Genomic DNA, 14,947 nt, shown 5'->3' with positions numbered 1-14,947 from the left:
TGGTGAATGGTTGTGGATTTTGTGCAATGGTAGCCATTTGAGGGTTACCCATGGTAAAGATTTGAGAGTTTTTGCTTTCTAATGTGAAGCAGTTGATAAATCTAATTTTTATTATTTATTTGAAGCTAGTGGAGGATTTACATTTGGGGTTTGTAATGATGGATATTGTTATATATGTTGTTGCTTTATGGGTCTTTTGAAAATGATATGTATATATTGTGGAAGAAATTCATAAAGTGTTAGGATCTCTTATGGTAAAGGAGAAGGCTTTGAATGACATGATTATAAATTGGAGTTTATACCTAGTATATATTAAATCATTTAGTAGCTTTGGAAGCAGATACATTACTTGTGAGGCTAGATACTAAGACTTGCCTGGTTAATTTCTCATCTAGTGATCTCTAATTCGTAGCTAGATGCAATATCAAGCTAGGTACTTATTGTGATAGGTTGTTTGGCATTGTTTAGGTTCTAGCTAACCCTCTTTGGAGCTTTGGATATACACTTTTGAGGGTTGCAAGATAAGTGGCTTCTTAATGGGATTTTTAAGTAGGAATCATTATTGCACTAAATTATTTTATGATTAAACCCATTTTGGAACATTATTTATGGTTTTCCAAAAATGTTCTATGTGTACTATTATTGTTAATCATTTATGGAAAATGCATGAAGTATTGAAAGTGCATCATATTTCTTATTGCATATGGGGAAATGCATGATTTGTTATCATGGAAAAGATTAGCATCTTTATTTAATTCTTGAGAATAGATTTTATGGATTTATTGTATTATTTGAAAGATTTAAAGATGTTTTATCTTGACTTGTGATATTTGGGAAAATTGATACAAAATCTTCTTGACAATAAATGAGTTTGAAGGCTTTGAGAACCTTGTAAATATATTGGGTATTTCAAAAGTTTTTGTGAAACTACTTGAAATTGAACTATGTTTTGATTTCATGTAAACTGTAAGCTCTTTATATTTTTACCCTTGGACTGTGACATGTGATTACCTAGTGATTACCCAGCTAGATACTATAGTCTATGTGACATTGGTATTTTAGCACCCGTCTTTGTGATGGTTATGAATTCCGGCTTTGTGTCGACGATGAGTTCTAGCTTTGTGTCGGCAAATTAGTTTTGGCTTTGTATTTGAAATGAGTTCCGGCTTTGTGTCAACAAATTAGTTTCGGCTTTGTGTTGGTGAATGAGTTCTGACTTTGGATCGACAACTGTCATGTGGTCTTTGGTTGGATTTTCTGATTTTGGAACGATGTTATTATTGCTCATAGTAAATAGTATATGGTATGTAGTTTCACGTTGAAATATTTTGAGAGAGCTTGGTGCCACATTCTTGTAATCATTCTTGTCATTTTATTAAGAAAAATGAATTTGCAAGAACCAAATGGAAATTCCCAAATTATAGTATGTTTTGTATAATGCTCATTATCATATCCCCCACCCCCATTAATTATGCTACTTATTGAGCTTTGTCTCATTCCATTCTTTCACAAAAATTTTCAGAGTAGGCAACAATCGATTTAAGACAAGTTTTTGTGGCTAGCAGTAGTTAGACTAACTACTGATGGAGGCTGGAGTTTTGTTGTGATGATCTTTAGATGTACATCCGAGAATAGGCTTGACTCATTCTTTTGTATTTAGACCTCTATTTTTTTGTGGCCAATGGTCATTGTAATTATTTCATAAAGCCCTGACTTACTTTGGGAGTATTTTTAATGGAATTATTATGATAATTCTTGATGTTGGTACATGATATGAATTATTTGGATTGAATTGTCAAAAAGGAAAATTCTACAGGTACCTTGGAGATGTTTTGCTCATGCTTTGGACCCTTTTAGGTTTGGGGTGTGACAACAGCAACATCAACAAGGTAGCAAATTACAAATATGACATTAGTCAAGCACATTCACACATACAAGCATAGCATCATGGCATTCATTATTTAAAGGAAGAAATTATCATATCAAAATATTCATGTTCACACTCATATGCATGACTTATCTTCAAATACCTCCCTGCATTATCATCATGTCAGCATCTATGCATCAACGCATGTTTATATTTTTATGTTTAGACACGCTTGGCATCAACATGGCATAACAAGGTAGCAACGTAAAATCACATTATCACATATCACAAGTGTCCTAACATACATCTAGGCATGGCATCCACATGCATCCTAGCATTCACCTAAGCATGGCATCCTACCATTCATCTAAACATCTTATACTTTTCGTAACCAAGGGCAGCAAACATCATGTGATAGCTGTAATGACCCAACCCAATACCAAAAAAAAAAAAAAAAGGAGACAAAGGTTAGATTTTTTCGACCCCCCCACATGCCCTACCTATCCCATTCATTACTACCACACATCACACTCCATTATCTCCCTCTTTGGCTGGTCAAAGTAAGTGTTCCTTGCACTTCTTTTTCTTTTGTCTCAAACACACAACACTCCCCTCTCACACTTCCACCAGTGCATCACACCACCACCTTCACCATCATCTTCTGGCGAGTTTTACCAAAAAAGCTCCATAAGATCTCATCTTATTTAAGGTAATGGCTCTTATATTTTGGTGGGTTTTCATATTTTTCTAGAGGTTCTTCTAATCTAAATTTTGCAAGCAATATTCATGTGTTTATGTATGTGGGTTTTGTTTTGGTGGACATATTTGGTGAATGGTTGTGGACTTTGTACAATGGTAGCCACTTGAGGGTTACCCATGGTAAAGATTTGGGGGTTTTTGCTTTCTAATGTGAAACAGTTGATAAATCTAATTTTTATTGTTTATTTGGAGCTAGTGGAGGATTTACATTTGAGGTTTGTAATGGTGAATATTTTTATATATGTTGTTGTTTTATAGGTCTCTTGAAAATGATGTGTATATATTGTGAAAGAAATTCATAAAGAGTTAGGATCTCTTATGGTAAAGGAGAAGGCTTTGAATGACATGATTATAAATTGGAGTTTATACCTAGTATATTAAATCATTTAGTAGCTTTGGAAGCGAATACATTACTTGTGAGGCTAAATACATAGGCTTGCCTAGTTAATTGCTTATCTAGTGATCTCCAATTCATACCTAGATGCAATATCAAGTTAGATTCTTATCGTGATAGATTGCTTGACATTGTTTAGGTTCTAGCTAACCCCCCTTGGAGCTTTGGATATACGCTTTTGCGGGTTGCAAGATAAGTGGCTTCTTAATGGAATTTTTAAAAATGAATCATTATTGCACTAAAGTATTTTATGATTAATCCCAACTTGGAACATTATTTACGGCTTTCCTAAAATGTTCTATGTGTACTATTATTGTTAATTATTTATGGAAAATGCATGAAGTATAAAAAGTCATCATATATCTTATTGCATATGGGGAAATGCATGATTCGTTAGCATGGAAAAGATTAGCATCTTTGATTTAATTCTTGAGAATAGATTTTATGGACTTATTGTATTATTTGAAAGATTTAAAGATGCTTTATCTTGACTTGTGATATTTGGGGAAATTCATACAAAACCTTCTTGACAAGAAATGAGTTTGAAGGCTTTGAGAACCTTGTGAATATATTGGGTATTTCAAAGGTTTTTGTGAAACTACTTGAAATTGAACTATGTTTTTATTTCATGTAAACTATGAGCTCTTCATATTTTTACCCTTGGGCTATGACATGTGATTACCCAGTGATTACCCCGCCCGCTAGATACTATAGTCTGTGTGACATTGGTATCTTTACCCGTCTTTGTGATGGTTATGAGTTTCAGCTTTGTGTCGGCAATGAGTTTTGGCTTTGTGTCGGAATATTAATTCCGACTTTGTGTCAACAATGAGTTTTGGCTTTGTGTCAACAATGAGTTCCGGATTTGTGTTAGCGATGGTCATGTAGAATCGAGTTGGATTTTCTAGTTTTGGAATGATGTTATTATTGCTCACAGTAAATAGTATATAGTATGCAGTTTCATGTTGAAATATTTTGAGAAAACTTGGTGCTACATTCTTTTAATCGTTGTCATTTTATTAAGAAAAATGAATTTGCAGGATCCAAATGGAAATTTTCAAATTATAGCATTTTTGTATAATGCTCATTATCATATCCCCCACCCCTGCTAATTATGTTATTTACTGGGTTTCGTCTCATTCCATTCTTTCACAAACTTTTCAAAGTAGGCAACAATCATTTTGAGACAAGTTTTTATGGCTAGCAGTAATTAGACTAACAATAGATGGAGGTTGGAGTTTTGTTTTGGTGATCTTTAGATGTACATCCTAGAATAGGCTTGATTTATTTTTTTTGTATCTAATAGTAGTGATGAATTTTATTCCCACTAAGGGGACAAGTTGATGATATGTAATTATATTTATTTAGACCTCCATTCTTTTGTGGCCAATGGTCATGGTAATTATTTCATAGAGCTCTGACTTAGTTTGGGAGTATTTTAATGGAATTGTTATGATAATTCTTGATGTTGATACATGATATGAATTATTTGGATTGAATTGTCAAAAATGAAAAATCTAGAGGTACCTTGAAGTTGTTTTTCTCCTGGTTTGGACCTTTTTGGATTTAGAGCTTGACAATAGCAACATCAACAAGGTAGCGAATGACAAATATGACATTAGTCAAGCACATTCACACATACAAGCATAGCATTGTGATATTCATTATTCAAAGGAAGAAATTATCATATCTAAATATACATGTTCACACTTATATGCATGACTTACCTTCAAATACCTCTCTGCATTATCATCATGTCAGCACCTATGCATCAAAGGATGTTCATATTCTTATATTTAGACATGCTTGGCATCAACATGGCATAATAAGGTAGCAACATAAAATCACATTATCACATATCACAAGTGTCCTAACATACATCTAGGCATGGCATCCACACACATCCTAGCATTCACCTAAGCATGGCATCCTACCATTCATCTAAACGTTTTATATTTTAAATAACCAAGGGCAGCAAACATCATGTGACGGCCACATCAACAAGTTAGCATATTACAAATATGACATTAGTCAAGCGCATTCACACATACAAGCATAGCATCGTGGCATTCATTATTCAAAGGAAGCAATTATCATATCAAAATATGCATGTTCATACTCATATGTATGACTTACTGTCAATTACCTCTCTATATTATTATCATGTCAGCACCTATGCATCAACCCATATTCATATTATTATGCTTAGACATGCTTGGCATCACTTCTCATTAGAGAAGTCAAACTTGTCACAAGGCTTGGGAGACAAGAGTGACAAGCTCATTAAATGAGTTCTTGACTTGTGAGTGCTAGAATACGGAACGTGCACCCAACAGTTAATTTGTCAATCTGTTATTTTTTGGTCGATTAACTAAGGACTAAATAGTAGTGGATTAGTCTAAATCTCTTTCCTTTAGCTTAAAGAATGGTTCATGCACTATGGTTTATTGGTTCATGTCCAATTAGTCTGTTTCCTTATTCATTAGATAGATGCTTGTTGAATTGTCATTGATCATTGAAATACTTAATGTCAACAATCTTAAATCTAGCTGTTACTTGAAATACTTATGACAACTATACTTGATAACAACCAAATGAGCAATTAAACAATTAAATGGAGAAGTAAAAATGGAAAACTAGGAGAGAAACTACTGCAAAGAATCGCTAGTCATCATCTTCAGTTAGAATAGAACCAACTTAGATTAATGGATTGACAACAATGCCACATTTATATATGATAGGTCTTGCAAGTAAGTTGGTTGCCAGCACTTGGTATGAGTTCATTCGTGTTATCCACAAAGAACAATAGCCAACCACACATTACAAGTAGCAATATAGCAACAGTAGTCCGATTTGATAAGTTGGCTAACTGCCAATGAATTTGCGGACATAACAAATGAAGAATTCATCCATTATCTATCGCACTAAATACAAGATTTCCTCCTTACCAAGCTCTCTCAAAAGTCAAAACAACAACATTCAAGTACAAAAACCTGACCAAAATTCCAATCACAATAGATTGGAGAGAACCAAGAGTCTTGTGGTAAGAGGATCACATTATCAGAAACTCAAAATTTTAGTTTCAATTCCCACACTTCTTGTTGTCCTAATAACAAGATTTCTATTATGGTTGATTCGTACTCATGCAAGATGTCGCTAGGCCTTTTTAAGTAATGGCAACAATAAAAGGGATCATCCAACTCAAAACTACTAACTTAATGATCTCTTAATTTGTCTGAGCAATAAGTAACTATTGGATTGCGCTGTAGAAGGCAATAATATTATGGTTGAGATGGTAGTCTTATGGATAATGCCTTTTCATATAGAATAGACTCACCACTGACCCATATCATATGAGGCTAACTTGTGACCAAGAAAAAGCATCTATTTAATATAAGCTGCTCAAATAAGTACAATTGAAGACGTCGAACCTCCCTATAATGAGAAGGCATTACTGCAAGCAATGGCCATCTAGACAATTTCAGTTGCCATTGAGAGTTCTAGTCAAGCCTTTTTAAGTTCTATACCAGCCAAGTTTTCGAAGGAGATATTGTGGGAACGACTTAAGTAAATCATGTAGTTTTGTTACTGTAATTGAGTATGAAAAGAGTGATGATGGTACCAAGTACTGGTTAATAATGAAGAATTCATGGGGCACTGACTAGGGTGAGAGTGGCCATATGAAGATTCAGAGAAATACTAGAGCTACAGAAGCTTTCTGAGGCCTTGTCATGAAAGCTTCCTATCCAGTTACTTAGGTACTCCAAAGGTGACAGATCAAGTCACCTACAAGTATTGCTCTCTTTCTCTATAATTGTGTTAAATTTTTTGTGGTTGTGAAAATGCTTGTATTGCTACTTGTAATGTCAAAATTTGAACACAAGAATAAATAAACTAATAGTTACTTTTCCCATAAATAAACATTATTCGCTAAAAACACAAAAAGATTCCAACCAGTTAAATTATAAGGCTCTTGATACAAGATAACCTATTCTAAAATTGATGATCCAAAAACAATATGATAAAACTTAACTACAATTTTGCTATACTTAAATTCTCCAATTAAATTCAATTACTTGATCTTAGCCAAAAGGCCAAGAAAAATATAATTAAATTCAATCACATGACCATAACGCCAATAAAATATAAATAATGTCATCTTTTTCCAAAGACAATCAAGTCAACCATATGGTTTAATATTGATAAATGCAATCACCTCGTTAAATTTATCTAGAAAATCTAATCTAAGATACAACTATACCTACCTAAGTTTTGATCAAAATAAAAATAGAATATTTGATGTAATTACAAGAGTCAAGAGTTAATGGATAATCAAGAAAGTCAGGGCCCTGGAAATAAATCCTATGTTCTAAAAGTAGTCTTTCAAAGACTTGAAGCTAATAATTCAAGAGAAATCATTGTTTAAGATCTCCACAAAGAAATAAATTAGATCAAACAAAAAATAAATGAATCAAAACAACCAACGTTTAAATCTCGATTCAGTTTGAAAACAAAATGCTCCCAAAGCATCCCAAACATTTGAGAATCTACAAAACATTGTAGCAATTCAAAAGGTTTTAAGTTTATGAACTACAAGAAAACATTCCTTGGTTAGTACTTGTGCAACTCTCCCTCTCTCTGGAGAACCATTGTTGGGCTCACAAAGCACAGGTTTTGACTTCAACAAATGGAATACTTTGAAAGCTCGGATTTGTGCAAAAACACAAGAACTTATTCAAACCCCCAATTAAAAATTATGACTAGATAGCTTTTACTCTAACTTATACTAAGTGTGAAACAAGAGTAAATAAGCGCAAAGAACCGTTATCACTATCCTAAGCCATATTAATCCATTGTCAACAATAAAAGGAAAGCTTAAAGAGTAGGGAAGAGAGATGCAAACACAAGATAATACCAAGACGTGTTATCGAAGAGGAAACCAAAGAACTCGGTGAAAAACCTCTCCGCAACCCTCCAAGTCAAAATCGATCTACTAGAGAATAAAGTTGGAGTACACAAATAACAAAAGACCCTCCAATACTAGTCTACCCCATGCACTTGAGCCCTCCAAGCTCCTACTACCAACTGACTTCTTGGAGCCTTATCTTCTCTAACTTTCCGGATTTTTCAGTTCAACCCGATTGCATCCACCAATGAATAGCTCATTCCAATGCTTCCCAATAGCACCAAAATCTAACTTTACACACAAAATGGGTGTAGTAAGTGTTTGAGCTAGCAACCTTTCAAAGATATAGAGATGGAGAAGTAGGAGTTGAGAAAAATCATAAGGAAATTTGTAGATGATTGTGGGTATGACAATATCTAACTCTTAATTGTATTTTCTAGGGTTTTCTCTTTGAAAAGCACTCCTTACAATTTGTGGATAATAAGGGTATATATAATGTGGGTAAATACATGATAAAGCAAAACATAACCTTTTGCCAAACAAAGAGTTTTGTGGGTCCTTCGTAGGTTGGCCTTACCCGCGAGACACTTGTGAAATATCCAGCCTAGCACAACTCTTCATCTTCCAATCATGTGCTCTACACGTGACTCTTTTTGCGAGTAAGCTTCTCGCGAGACAATCGCGAGCTAGTCGCGAAATCCACTTATTCATCCTTTGAAGCTTGAGTCTTCACCGCTCTCTCACACTCATCCCTTACAATTAATCCCACATACATACAGGGAAAGTGATTGAAGAAATCACAATCAAATTTGGCACAGAATTAAAGCCAACACAACATAGTTGGAAATCATAACTTTACAATCTTCCTTTTCGGCTATTCTGTGACAAAACTCCTAAACAGACTCTAGACTTAAACGTGAGTTTGGGAAGATAGGCAAAACTCACTCACACCTAATTCTAGAAGTTGTGAAGCACTTGCACCATATACACCTGTATCCTAAAACTCTTGCACATACAACAAACTTTCATTAAGCTCACGACAAGTAAAACACAAGGTATGTATAAGGAACAAGTAAAATGCGATCAAGATACCAAATGAAATGTAAGCTATAAAGCATAACTTGATCAAATAAGCAGTCATTAGGAAATGACCACAATGAACATTTATCAAGTAAATGATCATCTAGACACGTAATGCAATTAAGAGCAATGCTAAAATCAATTGCATGTCCAACAAAACACATGATGCATTAAGGAAACTAAAGCTAAAAGCATTAGAAAGCAATAAGCATCAACACAGCTATAAAAACCAAGATACAAAACAGTACTAAAGAAAATTAAGTTTTAAACTAAAGTACTTGAAAGCTTTAAACGAAAGCATTGTAAATATCCAAAAGGTATAAAAACTTAAAGTAAACTAGACTAGCCAAACAATGGTTAGACTATCCAAAAGTGTGTGTCTGTAGGTAAGCTTCCTCCTTTTGAGCTCACAAATCTCCCCCCTTTCAATATGCACACCTTTTTTAATCTGATACTCTCCCCCTTACTATATGCTATAGTCAAAGATATACAATGAGTTGCCCTCCCCCTTTTTGGCACGGATAGCTATAGGCTTTCCTCTAGCTTGCGTTGAATCTCATCCAATTGTGTCTCATTGATGGTTAGACGAATCTGAACCTGGTGGTTGGTAGAGTATATTACATCATTGAGATTGGTCGTTGACGAAGTAAGATAGTTCCTTCTTTTAGTGGACCAACACCTTTAAGAACCATGATCTTCATGACAAGACTGCAAAAGGGAAGACACATTCGTGTAGCTAATCATCCTGCCATTTTCCCCATGGTCTGAAAAATGTAAGCACAAATGTCAATTAGAGCTCCTTTGATCAGATCACACAAAAACTGTGCTCTTCCAAGATTGATGAAACTAGTGTTGGACAAAGGATATAGGTTGGAAAACATGATCAATGTCAAAGTCTTCAATTCTAGTCCAAACTTTGCAGTACCAATGGAAGTGCCTTTGGAGGAGACCTCATGATCAGCTTCTAGAATGTCAAGAATCTCTGTCACTAGAGCTAGTCTGTCATCATATGGTGAAATGTCTACATTCACCGGACAATTAATGTGAAGAATCTTCGCAAGATAATCTAGAGTGATGATAAAATCCTTTCCTTGAACCTAGCACTTCAATTCAACTCTAATGAACCAAGCGTTCGAGTAGAACTCTTTGACCAATTTGTCAACGGGGTCCTCAAAGTTTCCAAACAAGTTTGCCCCATCTTTATCCGCAAATATCTTAGAGATGAAGGTGAATCCTAGGGTGTCAAACCGTACAACCCTTTCCACCACAGTAGGTGCACTCTCAAAGTTGTTGGAGAAATACTGAAAATCCAAGAGAGTCTTAAATCTCTTGTTGTCAAAATCATTGGACGAATAACGGGTCCTCTTTGATATAAGGGATGACATGAGGTCAATCACTTGTTCTTTTCCGTGAGAGGAACGACGATACATCTACAAAAAGAACAACCACACAAAGAAACAAAGACAAATACAAACAAGGAAACAAACTTGATTAGATACAAGTTCGTCCATAAAAAGGAACAAAAAGTCATAAAAATCATAAATACAAGCAAACAAAGTCACAAGTCCATGTTTTAAATGCTAAAATTCTAACAAGACTTGCCTAGCATGAGTGAAATGCAAAACATGTCAAGCGATCAAATGTGTGCATCAAGTGTGCATGTGGTGTGCATGTGAGATGCATGAGCAATTCATAACAAGGCACTCATGGGGCAAAGTGTGTGAAATACAAAATTAATGTTAAAAACATGTTAAGAATGTAAAAATGTAGTAATCCCCAAAATTTGATACTCATCGGAATCCATAACAACAAGAAAATGTCATTTAAGCATTTCATCAAACACTTAGACTGCATACAGACCACTAACATGTAAAACAATACATGAACATGTTGAAATCTTGCCTAAATACATGTTAAAATTGCCACTTGGGGCCAACACAAACATAAACAAACACAATGGGACACAACCCAATCAAGAAAACTAAGTGTAAGGTTAAATTTATTCAATCAATTGTTGGCTTTATTCCACGCCAAATTTGCTTGTAATTTAGCAATTAGATACCTTGTATTTAGGTGGGAATTATGTAAGGGTAGTGTGTGAGAGAGTGTGAAGAAAGCTTAAGAAGTGTGCACTCAAGAAGAGCCTTGCGACTGACTCGCAACTAGCAAGTCGCCAGAATGGTACACATGTGAAGCATGCAAGGGGAGCCGAAGGGTCACGCTAGCTATAGCACTACAGGACAAAACTTCTAATCTGGTCAGGCAGTTAGCTCAAGACTCAAACTCGCGACTTGTTCCAATCACGAGGTCGAGTTGCCAAAATGCCCTATTTGGTTGTAATTGACTCTTCGCATTCCTCATATACCCTACTATAAATACCCTTATACCCACGAAATGTAGAGAGTTTCCAGAGAGAATTTTGAGAGAGAAACCCTAGAGAGAAACAAGATTGACTTATCCACAATCTTTATTCTTTGATTCTCCAAATTCCTCTACTCTCACCCTCTCCATTGATATATCCTTGAGAGGTACAGTTGGCCAAATTCTTATCTCACCATACCCATATTAGTGAGAATATTTTTTGGTGCTTGGGAAGCAGTTCAGAAGGGACCAATTCATTTTGGTTGATGCAATAGGATATTGTAAGATCCGGTAAGCTAAAGAAAACAAGGTTCTACATAACCTTGTTGGAGCAAGAAGCTTAGAGGGCTAAGGTGCACTGAGTAGATTAGGCTTAGAGGGTCTTCTGCTATTCATGTATCCCAACTTCATTCTCTAGTGGATTATTGACCGCTTGGAGGGCGGCGGAGAGGTTTTTCGCCAAGTACTTCGATTTCCTCTTCAATAACATATCATTGTATTATCTTTGTATTTGCATCTTTCTTCCATTTCTCTTTACCTTTTAATTACTGCTATGATTGTAATTAATTATGATTTAGAGTGTGTTGTCAATTTGGGTTTAGCTTATATTCATATTCCACACATAAATTGTTTGTTTATAAGCTTGTGTTGGTAATTTTTATTTGGGGGTATAAACGTTCATAGGTGTTTTACACACTATTTGAACTTTCACTAAGTTTTCCCAGCCCCTTTCAAAAATAACCCAACCCTAGAAATCCTAGAATCTAAGACTTAATATAAGGAATCAAGAGTGAAAAGGTATTAAAACATACCTTAGATGAGGTTTAGGAAGGATTGATCTTGAGTTTTTGGTGAGATTTTGGGTTAAGAGAGGCACGGAGGAGGCAAAAAGAGATTTGAAAAACTGTCACTGTTTGGCCTTTAAAAACTGCAAAACCACTGATTTCGTAGGTAAACTTCTCCTGAAGTTACTCTCGAAATGGCCTCTGAAGTGCATTAACAGATTTCACAGGTAGCTTCTAATTGCGACGCAGTTGTGAAACTCCCTATGTAATTTCAAGAAATACTAAAATTGGCTTCCTCATTTTTGCGAGTAGGTTCTTACTCGTGAAAATGTCTCTGAAAGATTTTTTCAACAAAAATGAAATGGACTGTTTTTTTTTTTTTTTTTAAAAAAAAAAAAAACACACACACACACACACACACACATACAAAATACATAAAAACACTTTCAAAAACATATAAAGTACTCAAAAATCTTTTTCAGTTTGACCATCAATGAATTGAGTATACACATCATATTTGAACACATACAATCACACAAATGGAATAAGTATTCATCAAACCTTAGACTTGTGTATTGTGTGTGTGGATCAAGTATGAACTAGTCCATAGTCTAGTATGAAACTTCAATAATCAATTCAATCAAGTCATACACAACTAGTACGAAGTCAAGTAACATATCTCACTTGTAGAAATGAACATAGATGACCCCTCACTAATGTGTTTACAATTGATTGAAAGCTTTTCATTTGGCTTCCATTTTTCATATTTTTGATCAAATACAACTCAAATTCTTGAGAAACGAAGCCATGAACTTTTTGATATTTCTTTGACAAATAAGCCTTTGACTTTGGCACTATACATTTTAATACAAATTTGCTCCACCTTTTCCTAATCAAACTAGTTTTCGAAGCAAAACTTTTTCAACTCTTTCTCTTTTTAGAGATTGACATTTGTAAAGCTCTTTTGAAAAAGAAAAAAAAAAAAGTGAGGAGATATATAGGCACAAGTCTATGCACGTATCAAGATCAAGCAAGACTATTGACTAATCATTTATGATCAACTTGAAGATTTATTTACAACAATCAAACGTAGATTTCTAGATGTCGCTCACACCAAAAGAATGTGCTTACATAAGAAGCTAAGCTTGTAAATGCATTACACCATTGGTACAAAAGTATTAGGCCAAACTCACATGTGATGTACACAATACAAGCAATCAAACTTTTTGAGATTTTTCACTTTTTATGGGTTTTTGAATTTTTCAACACACTAAAAAACAAAACAAATAAAGTAAGATCAACAAAAAACCAAGGAAAACAAACAAAGACTTGAAAAAGAAACATGCTTCAAAATGAAAGCAATGACAAAAGAAGATCACATATGTTATGATGCATGAAACTATAACCCTAATGCATTGGAAGAATTAATACATAGGCATAGTGAGTGATCATGCATAAGTACCCTTCTTTACCCACACTGTATGAGTGTTTTGGGTGAAATCCTTAGATGGAGGGATACGACCGACATAACTCTTAAACCTAGGGGTGAAGCTAGCAAGGCATGATGAAATATTTTTCAACATCTCCATAACATCTCCAATGAGTTGCCCCTCATTTTCTCGTTTAGTTTGGTTTCCTTTCGACATTCTTCTTGAGCTGTCTTGGCCACACAAGGAGTCAACCCTCTTAAAAGCTTGAAGCTTGAAGCAATTTGGTCTTATGTGCCCTTACACACCACAATAGTGACAAAAATGCTTCACTTGAGGCTCCCTTTGACTTTTGGGTAATGACTTCCCTTTTTCCTTTGGTTTTGCACTAATGGTTCTCTTTACAACAACAGAGGTCTCAATCTCGGGCTTCTCCACTTTAGACTTTTCTACATTTTTGGCCAAAACGAACCTCACTTCCTTCTTAAGTTCCCTGCTTAAGCCTTCTTCCCCGGTATAGCCTAGACCGGTCTTGTCATTTGAAGGTTTTTGAGAAGATAGCACACTGTCAAGTTTCTTGGTAGAAATGTGCTCCACTTTGACATTTGCTTGAATGATTTCAAGTTCAAGGAACTTGATTTTCAAGAAGGAATTCAACAATTATTCCTTTAGCCCTTCAACTTCACATTTTGCATCCTTGAGTTGCACAAGTATGGACTTATGCTCTTCTTCAATTTTCTTCATCTTCTTAACTGCGTTCTTTGCAACTTTGGCATATTTGCCACAATCTTCAAGGCATCATACACTTCTTAAAGGTTCTTCTCACCTTCGTTAAGGCACACATCCTTATCTTCCGAATCATCAACTTCCTCTCCTTTAGAATGTACACCTAGCTCATCAACCAAGTCGCTCAACTCATCTCTAGAGTCAACTGCGATAATTGCCACAAAAGCTAAATAGTTTCCCTCACTATCACATTCTCCTTCCGCATCGGAATTTGAGCTTTCTAAATCACTAAGGGTGGTTGCAAACACTTTACCCTTCCATCTCAAATAGTTTGAACATTCTTTCTTGAGATATCCATGCCCATTACATTCATAGCACACGATTCCTTGAATTGATGACGAGTCTTTCCCATCCTTCTTCTTAAACTCCTTCTTGTCATTTTTTGAGGATGAGAATTTTCCTTTGCCAAACAAGTTCCCATTATTCTTCATCTTGAGAAATTCTCAGAAGTTCTTCACAAGAAACGCCACCTCCTTCTCTACATCATCTTCATCAGAGGAATCACTCATTCTCTCATTTATAGTTTTAAGAACAAGTGATTTGCTGGACTTGTGAGAGGGCAGTCCGAGCTCGTAAGTTTAG

This window comes from Quercus lobata, chromosome 5 (genome assembly GCF_001633185.2).
Source record: "Quercus lobata isolate SW786 chromosome 5, ValleyOak3.0 Primary Assembly, whole genome shotgun sequence".
In the NCBI taxonomy this organism is placed as follows: Eukaryota; Viridiplantae; Streptophyta; class Magnoliopsida; order Fagales; family Fagaceae; genus Quercus; species Quercus lobata.
The sequence above is the reverse complement of the archived record's forward strand: the minus strand, read 5'-3'. Positions refer to the sequence as shown.